Genomic DNA, 13,026 nt, shown 5'->3' with positions numbered 1-13,026 from the left:
CTCTCCTCGTGGTGGGGAACGGCCGCCATCTTGGAATCCCGTCGTGAGCGGCTGTATCGCTGCTTTTTCTGTCTCCTGCTGCGGCGCATCTCACCGCTGTCACGATCGGAGGAGATGCCTGATGTCCCTGGATCTTGGGCTACCATTCGGTGCCAGTTAGGTGTGCTAATGTGGGCTTAAGATTGCTGTCCTGGGGATCGATGCTGCAGAGCCTGCTCAGACCGCGGCCATCTTGGTTGGCAGCTCGCCACGCCCCCCCACACTGCTCCACTCTGTACACTGTGCTGTGTGCTATAAACACACAACAATACATCACATGCCCGGTCACTTTCTATTTCTCCTTTTCACACTATTGTTAGTTTTCTTGTGAGAACAATTTGCATTTATTTAAAGTCTGTGGTATGTGTGTAATGTTGTGTAACCTGTTAGGGCAGGATGTGCTTGTCATCTTCCTCTGTTGGTAGATCTTGGCACACGTTTTATATTTAAAAGCTGCCTGACTTGTGAATACTTGTCTCACTTGCAGTGTAGGAGCATTGCCGTCTACTTTTATACCTGGAATGGCGTCTGTGTCTGGGATTGAAGACCTGAGATGCCACATCTGCCGGAACCTCTACACAGATCCGGTGTCATTGCAGTGTGGGGACAGATTCTGCAGGGTCTGCATTGTTCGTGAGCTGGATACACAGGAAACGTGCGGAGAGTATTCCTGTGCAAAATGTGGGGCCCAATTTGATAAACGTCCTCCGATGCTACATAAGAGGAGACGTCTGTGTGAGGACATCCCCTGTACATACTGTGATGACTTTGTACCTGCAGAGAAGACTTGTTTGCATTGTGATGCCTCGCTTTGTGCTAAACACCTAAGAAGACACAGCACTGCCCCTGAACATCTTCTGACAGAGCCTACTGCGTCTCCGGAGGGCAGGAAATGCCCAGAGCACAGGCAGGTCTTGGATCATTTCTGCACAGAGGACAATGCCTTCATCTGTTTTCTCTGCCCCCTGTCTGGAGAACACAAGAATCACGAGGTGGCAGCTCTGAACACTAACTCTATTGAGATGCAACAAAGCAATCTGAAGTTATTGATAAGGACTCTAAAAAGAAAAAGACAGACAATTGACACTCAGATCAATTTTCAGAAAGCGAAAATAGATGCTGCCAGCAAAAGAGTAATTGACCAAATCCAAGAACTCAAGAAAGAACTGGACGCTCTTCAGGACAAGGTCCTAACTGCACACACAACAGAATTTTCAGGCTCAATCGCTGATTGGAAAAAAATGATGGAGGAGCAGAAGGAAGAGATATCCAAGAAGATTGACAATTTCCAGGAGCTACTGAAAATAAAAGATCCATCGACTTTCCTGAAGAAGATCCTGGACACTGATCTAATCGGGGTCTTCAGTGTTGAACCTAGCATAGAAAGTGGTCCTGTGTTTGATGAAACACCAATCTCAGTCATGCTGCACCAGGAACTCTTAACGTTTGCTGACAGTCTGAATAACCAGATGCTAAAGGAGGCCTTTCCGAAGATGAAGAAGTCAAAGATCACATTTGACATGAAGACAGCTCATTGTAACATTCTTATAAAAAACTATCTCAGAACTGCCTTTTATAATGCAAATCGCAAGGCTAGAGGTGCTGGTCCAGGGAGGTTTCGATCCCGCCATGTTTTAAGTAAGTGCAGATTCTCATCGGGGAATCACTACTGGGAGGTGGATGTGAAGGGGACACAATGTAGCATTGGGGTGGCCTATGATAATTTGGAGAAGAAGACAACAACAAAAGACGCACACCTTGGTTATAACAAGAGGTCCTGGAGCCTCAGTGTGGAGAGCAAGCTCAGTGTGAGGCACAATGATGCTAAAACAAAAATCTCCACAGATTCCCCTGTGCGGGCCTTTGGGATATTCCTGGAATATAGTGCCGGCCGTCTGTCCTTCTACCAGCTTTGTGACCCCATCAGACACCTCCACACCTTCACCGTCACCTTCACCAGACCCCTGCATGCTGCCTTCTTCCTCAATGAGGGTTCCAGGGTTACAATCCGAAATTAATACAGCAAGAAATACAAACATTGGTGGACACTTGACCATCACACCCTTGGTTTTGGAATATGATCTCCAACACAAGACTATGGTATGGGCAACCCGTTTGCTGCCAGGTTACTAGGTCTTTCTGACCTACAAAAGTGACCTCAGGCGGCCAGTTTAATGTATTGACTTGTTTTGTGTATTTTTTATTTGTTTGGTTTTTATTGCCATCTGTGTCCCCTTTAGAAGTTCCCCCCTCTCTATTTGTCCTGGTGACTGTTATCATTGAAAGTGATTTTGGGTGGCCATCAGAACAGGAATAGATGGGAAATATTCCAATGGGGAACACTAATTAAGGTAACCGCGCTGACCACCAGGAATTAGTTGTGGCTATACCTATATGTAACATACAGGGGTACAGGTACTCCTAAGAGCAAAATCACACATGGACTCATAACACGCACGCACCAGCTCAACCATAAATGCATACACGCAATAGGTTGGACTTGATGGACTTATGTCTTTATTCAACCTCAAATACTATGTAACTAACAGGCATGAAGTGAAAGGAATTCTTCCCAATGGGACACTCGATGGCATTTAAAATGGCCGGGGGTTACAACCCTTCCTTACTCCATCCAAATGGGAACATGTAACTAATACAAAGTAGGCGTTATCCAAAAAGTGGCTAAAAAATTGCAAATGCACTTTAAAGTGAATTGTGATGTGGTGAAGTAAAAAATGAGGACATCCACGCCTATTGAAAACAGACAGTCTAAGGAGGGAGGGGCCCTCTGTGTCATTGCCTGGGGCAAGTACAAGTTTTAACACCAGCAAACCGTTGGCAGTAGGATCGGCTGTTTTTGTAAATATATAAGAATACATCATTGGAGTTTTATAACTCTTAGCTGGATCTTTAGGGTTTAATATACATCACCCGGGCTAATCATTACAAGGGAATCAATGAACAATAATCTGCAGGTTTGGAGCTTTCCTATTGGTGGTGCAATGGTGGCTTTTCTTACTAGAAGGTATTATTTGTACCTTGCTAATCAGGCTTGAAATCTAGTGATACGGTATTGATTTCTACCATACTCTGATTACCTATTGATAGTCAAATAGGAGTTTGTTCAGTTTATTGTGCCCATATGGTATGACACTGTTACATATATAAGGTATGCATGAACTCAGCATACGGTGGACTGTAAATACTAGACATGTGCGATTCGTTTCGTTCCGAATCGAAATTCGGACGAATTTTCGGACATTCTGACATTTGGATGTATCCGAATTCCGAATTACATATATAACGAATGCAAACGAATCCGAATTTCCGTTTCCGAAATTCGTTAACGTTCGAACGTTCGTTTAGTTTCTTATTCGTTTCGTTGGAGCAAAGTAACATTAGAGAAGGAGAAAAACATTTTCCCCCCTCAAATGTAACTTTGCTGCGAACGAACGAACGCATGAAAGAAACGACCACTAAATGAACGTTCGAACGAAATACCGCTAACGAATTTAGTCCGAATCCGAATTCCGAATCCAAATTGACTTTCACACCCGAATCCCGAAAAACGAAATAACACAAATCCGAATCAAAACGAAACGAAACTAAACAAATTTTTTGGCAGTGCACATGTCTAGTAAATACTATACAAATACATTCAATGGGTATTTTGGGAGTAAATGCATTGCAATCTGTGTTCTGTATTGCTTCCCTTAAAGTAGAGTTTTACATATTTGCAATTTTTCGTTTTAACTTTTTCACTGCTGTGGCAATGATGGTTACGGTGGAGTAGAACTGCTGGAAGCACTCGGAGTCAGTAACCCTCATCTGCATCAATGTCTGTATTACAGTATGAAACCATCAGCTTATAGTAAAATCGTGCCCGGGAGTCTTCCAATTACCCTCCCAACACTTTGGGTCCCTGCCCCAGCTGCCCGCCATCCACACCACACTGCCCCCCCCACCTCCCATGCTAACGACTATGAGCCCGGTGTCCTGTCTTCATGATGGTCTTATCAACAGCTTTTTATTCGGGATACGGAGCAGGGAGATTGGTGACTATGACTCCTATGTTCATTGATCTCCTTCAGATTCTAATAGAACCTTGATGTATGTGTTTTGGGGTGCACTTCAGTGTGAGTGCATTATCCACTACTGTTTTTACAGCTATTGAAAATGAATGGCACTGCAATGCGGTCAGGGCCAGTGCTAGACTATTTTGCACCCTAGGCAAGACCAGTTACTTGCAGCCATCAGCCCCCCTCCCACTGTAAAACTCCAAATCTGACACTGTCCCCCCCTCCCCCCCGTGTGGCTCCATTCTCCTGCTGGCTGGCTTCAGCAGGAGACTTTAATCTGAAATAGCCAATAGCAGACTGGCTATTGGAAGTCCAGCCAAGAAGCTGATGAGCGGACCTGTGAGAGAAAGTTGTCTCTCAGTTCCGCTCCTCTGCTCAGTGGGCGGGTGCAATAGCCATCCTGCTATTGGCTTTTGCAATTTAAAACAGATGGGGCGGGCCGCCATGGGCGGGTGTGTGGCCGAGGCCCTAGGTGGCTGCCTAGTTTGCCTAGTGGCAGCACTGACCCTGAATGCGGTACGCGCTTTGCCATACAGTGCATTGCAGTAATGCATGGGGGAAAAGTGCATGTTGGGCATCAATGTGAATTGTGTTCAGGCCGGCCAATCATTTGGAATAGGATGGTGGTGGGCCAAATGTACACAAAAGTCACATATTAACTTTTTATTTTGGTGCGCTGCAACATACAGATGTTTCCTCTCTCCCCAAGTGGCAGCCACTTACCTAAATACTTACCTTCTGAGTCCCAGTCCTGTCTGGCATCTACTGCCAGTGTACAGAGTGGAGCAGTGTGGTGTATAGAGCACACAGCACAGTGTACAGAGTGGAGCAGTGTGGTGTATAGAGCACACAGCACAGTGTACAGAGTGGAGCAGTGTGTAGCATAAAGCACACATCACAGTGTACATGGTGGAGCAGTGTGTAGCATAAAGCACACATCACAGTGTACAGGGTGGAGCAGTGTGTAGCATAGAGCAGACATCACAGTGTACAGAGTGGAGCAGTGTGTAGCATAAAGCACACATCACAGTGTACATGGTGGAGCAGTGTTTAGCATAGCGCACACAGCACAGTGTACAGGGTGGAGCAGTGTGTAGCATAGAGCAGACATCATAGTGTACAGAGTGGAGCAGTGAGTAGCATAGAGCACATAGCACAGTGTACAGAGTGGAGCAGTGTGTAGCATAGAGCAGACATCACAGTGAACAGAGTGGAGCAGTGAGTAGCATAGAGCACACATCACAGTGTACAGAGTGGAGCAGTGTGTAGCATAGAGCACACAGCACAGTGTACATGGTGGAGCAGTGTTTAGCATAGCGCACACAGCACAGTGTACAGGGTGGAGCAGTGTGTAGCATAGATAGCACAGTGTACAGGGTGGAGCAGTGTGTAGCATAGAGCAGATAGCACAGTGTACAGAGTGGAGCAGTGTGTAGCATAGAGCACACAGCACAGTGTACAGGGTGGAGCAGTGTGTAGCATATAGGAAACAGCACAGTGTACAGGGTGGAGCAGTGTGTAGCATATAGGAAACAGCACAGTGTACAGGGTGGAGCAGTGTGTAGCATATAGGAAACAGCACAGTGTACAGGGTGGAGCAGTGTGTAGCATATAGCACACAGCACAGTGTACAGGGTGGAGCAGTATGGAGTATAGAGCACACAGTGCAATGGTGCTGTACTACTTTGGATGGCCTCCATGGGTATGAATGAGCCATCGGAATGAATGGGGCAAGCAGCAGACATGTGCACTAGGAGCTGGACGTGGTTAGGACTTCTGGGTGGTGTGGTTCTGGCAGTGAAGAACTGGGGAGTGGGCTCAGCATCACATGCGGGCATTACCTAGGGAGGTCTGTATGCCAATGCAGCCTGCCTAGGAATACCCTCTCCTCCAGGCTGACCCCAGGGAACCAATCCTGTCACATGGCTGGATTCATCACAGTGAATATATTTAGGTTCTTCTAGTTGAACACATTGAATGTAATTCTTTCATTAATGAAGCTTTTGGATTTGTTGAATTGTTAATTGTAATCATTTGATGAGAGAACACGTGTGTGTACGGTGCGATGTGAATACACAATGTATAATTATCATATAAACAGGAAATCTATTTTGCTTCATAATCTGTAACATTGTCTAAGCTTGTGATATCATTGGATGTTAGATTTACTATGGGAACATGTGCTGTGTCAGGTTTATGCCAGGAATGAATCTTTTCCTTCTTCTGTATGTTATGTTTTTAGTCTTGTGTATAAATAAAGTTCTAAATGCTTTCACCCGAAAAACAAATTGTAGTCAATATTTAGCCGTGCTTTACTTGAACTCATTGTACACTGTGCCGTGTGCTCTATACTCCACACTGCTCCACTCTGTACACTGTGCCGTGTGCTCCATACTCCACACTGCTCCACTCTGTACACTGTGCCGTGTGCTCTATACTCCACACTGCTCCACTCTGTACACTGTGCTGTGTGCTCTACACTCCACACTGCTCCACTCTGTACACTGTGCTGTGTGCTCTATACTCCTGACTGTCCTGAGCCAGAATGTGACGTCACTCCGACTTTTTACGAGGGGGTAAGCAGAGATCTGGATGGAGGGAGGTCTGTGGATGTGGTATATCTGGATTTCGCTAAGGCTTTTGATACGGTACCTCATAAACGCTTACTACACAAGCTGAGAGCTATGGGCATAGATGGAAGTGTGTGTACATGGATAGAGAACTGGCTAAAGGAACGGGTCCAGAGAGTATCAATAAATGGCGCCCTCTCAGACTGGGCTAGTGTCATTAGCGGTGTGCCTCAGGGTTCTGTGCTGGGACCCATGCTATTCAACCTGTTTATTAACGACATCGGGGACGCAGTACACAGCGATATCTTAGTGTTTGCTGATGATACCAAAATTGGGAGGGTAATAGAAACGGACCAAGATAGTGTAACATTGCAGGAGGACCTGGATAAAATAGGGGGAGGGGCAACTTTGTGGCAGATGAGGTTTAATGTCGATAAATGCAAAGTTATGCACTTTGGGATAAATAATAAGCAAATGGGTTATACAATAATGGGTATGCCGCTGGGGAAGTCGGAAATGGAGAAGGATTTGGGGGTCACTGTAGACCATAAACTCAATAATAGATTACAGTGCCAGGTTGCGGTAAGCAAAGCTAGTAGAGTCCTGGCCTGCATCAAGAAGGGAATGTTTTGCAGGGACAAGTCTATAATTTCGCCACTTCACTGGTTCGGCCTCACCTGGAGTATGCGGTGCAGTTTTGGGCACCGGTACACAGAAAGGATGTCCTTGAGCTGGACAGAGTCCAGCGGAGTGCAACCAAACTCATCAAAGGGATGGAGGACAAGAGCTATGAGACACGGCTACTAAATTTCCTCTATACACCACACTGCTCCACTCTGTACACTGTGTCTGTGCTCTATACACCACACTGCTCCACTCTGTACACTGTGTCTGTGCTCTATACACCACACTGCTCCACTCTGTACACTGTGTCTGTGCTCTATACACCACACTGCTCCACTCTGTACACTGTGTCTGTGCTCTATACACCACACTGCTCCACTCTGTACACTGTGTCTGTGCTCTATACACCACACTGCTCCACCCTGTACACTGTGGTGTGTCCTCTATTCACCACACTGCTCCACTCTGTACACTGTGCCTGTGCTCTACACTCCACACTGCTCCACTCTGTACACTGTGCCTGTGCTCTATACACCACACTGCTCCACCCTGTACACTGTGGTGTGTGCTATGATGCATCCTGCACCACTCTGTAAACCCACAACAATACATCACATGCCCGGTCACTTTCTATTTCTCCTTTTCACACTAGGGTTGTTTTAACACTTTTGTTAGTTTTCTTGTGAGAACAATTTCCATTTATTTAAAGTCTGTGGTATGTGTGTAATGTTGTGTAACCTGTTAGGGCAGGATGTGTGTGTCCTCTTCCTCTGTTGGTAGATCTTGGCACACGTTTTATATGTAACAGCTGCCTATAATTACTTGACTCGCTGGCAGTGTATGAGGTTCATTGCCCACTCCTGGGAATTGTGAAGTCACAGCATTGCCGTCTTTTTTTATACCTGGAATGGCGTTTGTGTCTGGGATTGAAGATCTGAGATGTCACATCTGCCGGAACCTCTACACAGATCCGGTGTCATTGCAGTGTGGGGACAGATTCTGCAGGGTCTGCATTGTGCGTGAGCTGGATACACAGGAAAGGTGCGGAGAGTATTCCTGTCCAAAATGTGGGGCACAATTTGATGTACGTCCTCCGATGCTCCATAAGAAGAGACGTCTGTGTGAGGACATCCCCTGTACATACTGTGATGACTTTGTACCTGCAGAGAAGACTTGTTTGCATTGTGATGCCTCGCTATGTGCGAAACACCTAAGAAGACACAGCACTGCCCCTGAACATCGTCTGACAGAGCCCACTGCGTCCCCGGAGGGCAGGAAATGCCCAGAGCACAGGCAGGTCTTGGATCATTTCTGCACAGAGGACAATGCCTTCATCTGTTTTCTCTGCCCCCTGTCTGGAGAACACAAGAATCACGAGGTGGCAGCTCTGAACACTAACTCTATTGAGATGCAACAAAGCAATCTGAAGTTATTGATAAGGACTCTAAAAAGAAAAAGACAGACAATTGACACTCAGATCAATAGCCTGCAGGGTCAGGAGAAAGCGAAAATAGATGCTGCCAGCAAAAGAGTAATTGACCAAATCCAAGAACTCAAGAAAGAACTGGACGCTCTTCAGGACAAGGTCCTAACTGCACACACAACAGAATTTTCAGGCTCAATCGCTGATTGGAAAAAAATGATGGAGGAGCAGAAGGAAGAGATATCCAAGAAGATTGACAATTTCCAGGAGCTACTGAAAATAAAAGATCCATCGACTTTCCTGAAGAAGATCCTGGACACTGATCTAATCGGGGTCTTCAGTGTTGAACCTAGCATAGAAAGTGGTCCTATACTCGACGAAACACCAATCTCAGTCATGCTGCACCAGGAACTCTTAACCTTTGCTGACAGTCTGAATAACCAGATGCTAAAGGAGGCCTTTCCGAAGATGAAGAAGTCAAAGATCACATTTGACATGAAGACAGCTCATTGTAACATTCTTATAAAAAACAATCTCAGAACTGCCTTTTATAGTGCAAAACGCCAGGCTAGAGCTGCTGGTCCAGAGAGGTTTCGATCCCGCCATGTTTTAAGTGAGTGCAGATTCTTATCGGGGAATCACTACTGGGAAGTGGATGTGAAGGGGACGCAATGTAGCATTGGGGTGGCCTATGATAATATAGACAGGAAGACAACAAGATATGACTCACGCATTGGTTACAACACAAGGTCCTGGAGCCTCAGTGTGGAGAGCAAGCTCAGTGTGTGGCACAATCATGTTAAAACAAAAATCTCCACAGATTCCCCTGTGCGGGCATTTGCGATATTCCTGGAATATAGCACTGGCCGTCTGTCTTTCTACCAGCTTTGTGACCCTATCAGACACCTCCACACCTTCACCACCACCTTCACTAGACCCCTGCATGCTGCCTTCTACATATTTAAAGGTTCCAAGGTTACAATCCAAAATTAATACAGCAAGAAATACAACCTATGGCCAAACATTGGTGGACAGCTGACCATCACACCTTTCTGATACCCACGGTTTTTGGAATATGATCTCCAACACAAGACTATGGTATGGGCAACCCTTTCACTGCCAGGTCAGTCAATCTAATGAACCTTCAAAAGTGACCTCAGGTGGTCAATAAATTTGTCCTTTTTTCCCCCAGTGTAGTGTTGACCCCATTTGGTGTTCCCACTCACACAGCATTCCTAAATATTTTTATTTTTTTTACAATGTCTTACTTTTTTTGAAGTGCTTCCTTGCAGTATGATTATACATAGGACTCTATAGGCCAGCTTCTATGGCTTTGAATAGATGTGCAGATAAGGGACACACTTAGGGACATGTTTTTTTTTTAAAGTCCATTAACATACTCAATGTACCAGCCAAACCTTGAGATCTTTAACTTTTTGTTAGGACGTACAAAGTTCAACTCTAGTTTAAACCCGACAATGAGATCTTCGAGCACAGTTTTAAAGGGGATATCCGAGTCTATTGAAAATGATCAGACTAAGGGGTGAGGGACTCTCCGTGACTTTGCCTGGGGCCCCAAAAGTGCAAGTTTTAACATTAGCATCCCCTTGGCAGTGGGTCCGACTGATTTTGTAAATAAATATATGAGAATACATCAATGCATTTTCATAACCCTTAGCTGGATCCTTAGAAATACATTTAATGGGTATTTTGTAAGTTAATGTATTGCAATCTGTGATCCGCATTGCTCCAACCAATGTAGCTTTTAACATATTTGCAAATTTTTAATCAGTTTAACTTTTGTTAATGCTCTGGCAATGATGGCTATGGTGGAGCAGAACCGTTGGAAGCACCATGAGTCAGTAACCTTATTGGTGTCTTATGGTGTCTGTGCTACGCTCTATAACCATGAGTCTAAAGCAAAGTCTGCTAATTGGCTCAAGAGTCTACCAGAAATGTAAGTGCCTGCACTAGCTGCCCATGATCCACCCCATGCTGCCGCCCCCTTCCCCAACTAGGGTTGCCACCTTTTCTTCAAGCGAAACCCGAACACTCTAGCGACACGTGGACATATTTTTTTTGTGGCTTATTCATATGTAAAAGGAAACACCCATTAATATGTAAATATCACAGTTGAGACTATTTTTAGTGGGGGGCTAGTAGCCCCTATCTTAATTTTGGTTGCCCCTGTCTACCTGACATCTTGTGTCCGGGTTCCTTGTGCCATGAAACCTGGACACAGCATTCAAAACCCGAACTGTCCGGGTGAATCCTGGACAAGTGGCAACCCTATCCCCAACCATGCTACCACATACAAGCTCAGCTTCCTGTCTTTATGCTCTCGTCAGGATGCTGAGCTGCGAGATTGGTGAATATGTCTCCCATGTACACTGATCTCGTTCATATTCTAACCTAACCTGATCCGAGATCACACATGAACCTTTTTTTGGGCACATAGCAATGTACAGATGGTCCCCCCCAAGTGGCAGACTACATTTCTACATGATTAAAGGAGAACTATGGGGTCAGTGTTTTTCCCCATAGTTCTCCTTAGGGTAATGGGAGGACACAAACTAGCGTCCTCCCATTACCCTAAGCTCAGTATACTGAGACGCCGCAGCAGAAGCGGATCCAGACATCGATGACGAGATCCACCCAGCTGCGTGAGTGACAGCTGGCTCTGCCTATCTAGAGGTAGAGCCAGCTGTACCCGCCCCCTCCCCCGTCCGTTCCGCCAGTCAGCGCTGGCCTATCGGGGGGGGGGGGGGGGAATCCAGCCCCTCCCCTGTCACGGCAGAGAGCCGTGACAGGATCGAGAGGTGAGCGAACGCCAGTATCTGTTTGCTCACCTCCCGATCTACTGAGCCGACCTGTGACAGTCTCATTGTCACAGGTCGGCTAGAACTATGAGGAGGAGTGGAAATCACTCATCTCATAGTTCTCCTTTAATACATAAACAGTAGATCTATTTTGCTATAGGAACTATAATATTTACTAAATTGGGGGGAAATTTATCAAAACCGGAGCAGACACACCTCCTAACAAAATGAGGGGAATTTATTAAAATCTCGAGCAGTTGTGCATGACAACCAATCAGCTTCTCTCTTCAGTTTGTTCAGTTAAGGTTTGAAATTGAAAGAAAGATGCTGATTGTTCGCCATGCACAGCCGTTCCAGATTTTGTCTGCTTTAGTGTTGATGAATTCCCCTTATTGTGTTATAAATTGTTAGATTTCATATGTAAAATTTACTACGTCAGGTCTGTGTCAATAATAAATCTTTTCCTTATTGTGTATGTTATGTTTTTTTTAATCTTGTGTGTCAATAAAGATTTCAAATGCTTTCACCCAAAAAACATCTTGTAATAATTATTTAACCTTGCTTTACTTGAAGTCATTGTGTCTCCCCCATCACAGTGATGAGGCAATAGTGAGACATGGAAGGTGCAGGAGGGGGCAGGGCTAAGCTTGACTTTACCAGGAGAAGTCATAATTTACATACTGAAACAAGGCTGAAGGTATGCTGCCGTTTATTCGTTTTGGTGACATGCTTAATTTAAAGATATACTCAGCGTTGAATAACCATTCTCTAATTACAACAACCCTGTGCATTCTTACTTGACTCTTTGGGGTTTATACAGTATATAGACAGTTTGCAGGGCCTTTTGCCCCTTGCCAATATCTGTGAACATTCAAATTTGGAGAAAAATGTCAAAAACAAATGTTCATAATATATATTTTTCACAGTTCGAATGTGTTGTGCTGTAATAATACATTATGGCGCCGTCTAGCATATCCTTCCTCAGCAGATCTCAGCTATGGAAGGATATGCAGGTGGCCTCTCTACAACTCCACGGGGCTACAGTACAGAGTCTCTGGCGGCTGGATCGGGGGCACAGACGGAGGATCGTAGCTCAGGAAGGGGCTCTTCTCAGTGTGATAACTGTGGACACTTACAGACAGGCACACAGAGGTACACTTGGAGATACTAAAGTGCTTAGAGCCACGCTGGGGGCACACTTGGAGATGCACTGGTGGCACAGGGATGCACATGGAGATACTGTACACAGGCACATAGAGACATGCTGGGGGCACAGGGGTACAGTTGGAGATACGGAGGTGCACAGAAGTTCATTAAACATAGTGTGATGATACATACTGTGCTCTGTGGTTATTTTATACTCTGTATAATACTGTTTAGCATTCATATTAAAGCTTTGAATATAATGTGTTATGTCACTTATGTCATTGTTGAGAGGCAGGTCAAGCAGCAGCCCTACGGCGTCGGTGGGG

The sequence above is a fragment of the Nanorana parkeri genome, unplaced genomic scaffold, assembly GCF_000935625.1.
Source record: "Nanorana parkeri isolate BGI_ZX_2015 unplaced genomic scaffold, ASM93562v1 scaffold3804, whole genome shotgun sequence".
NCBI lineage: Eukaryota > Metazoa > Chordata > Amphibia > Anura > Dicroglossidae > Nanorana > Nanorana parkeri.
This window is presented reverse-complemented; position numbering follows the sequence as displayed.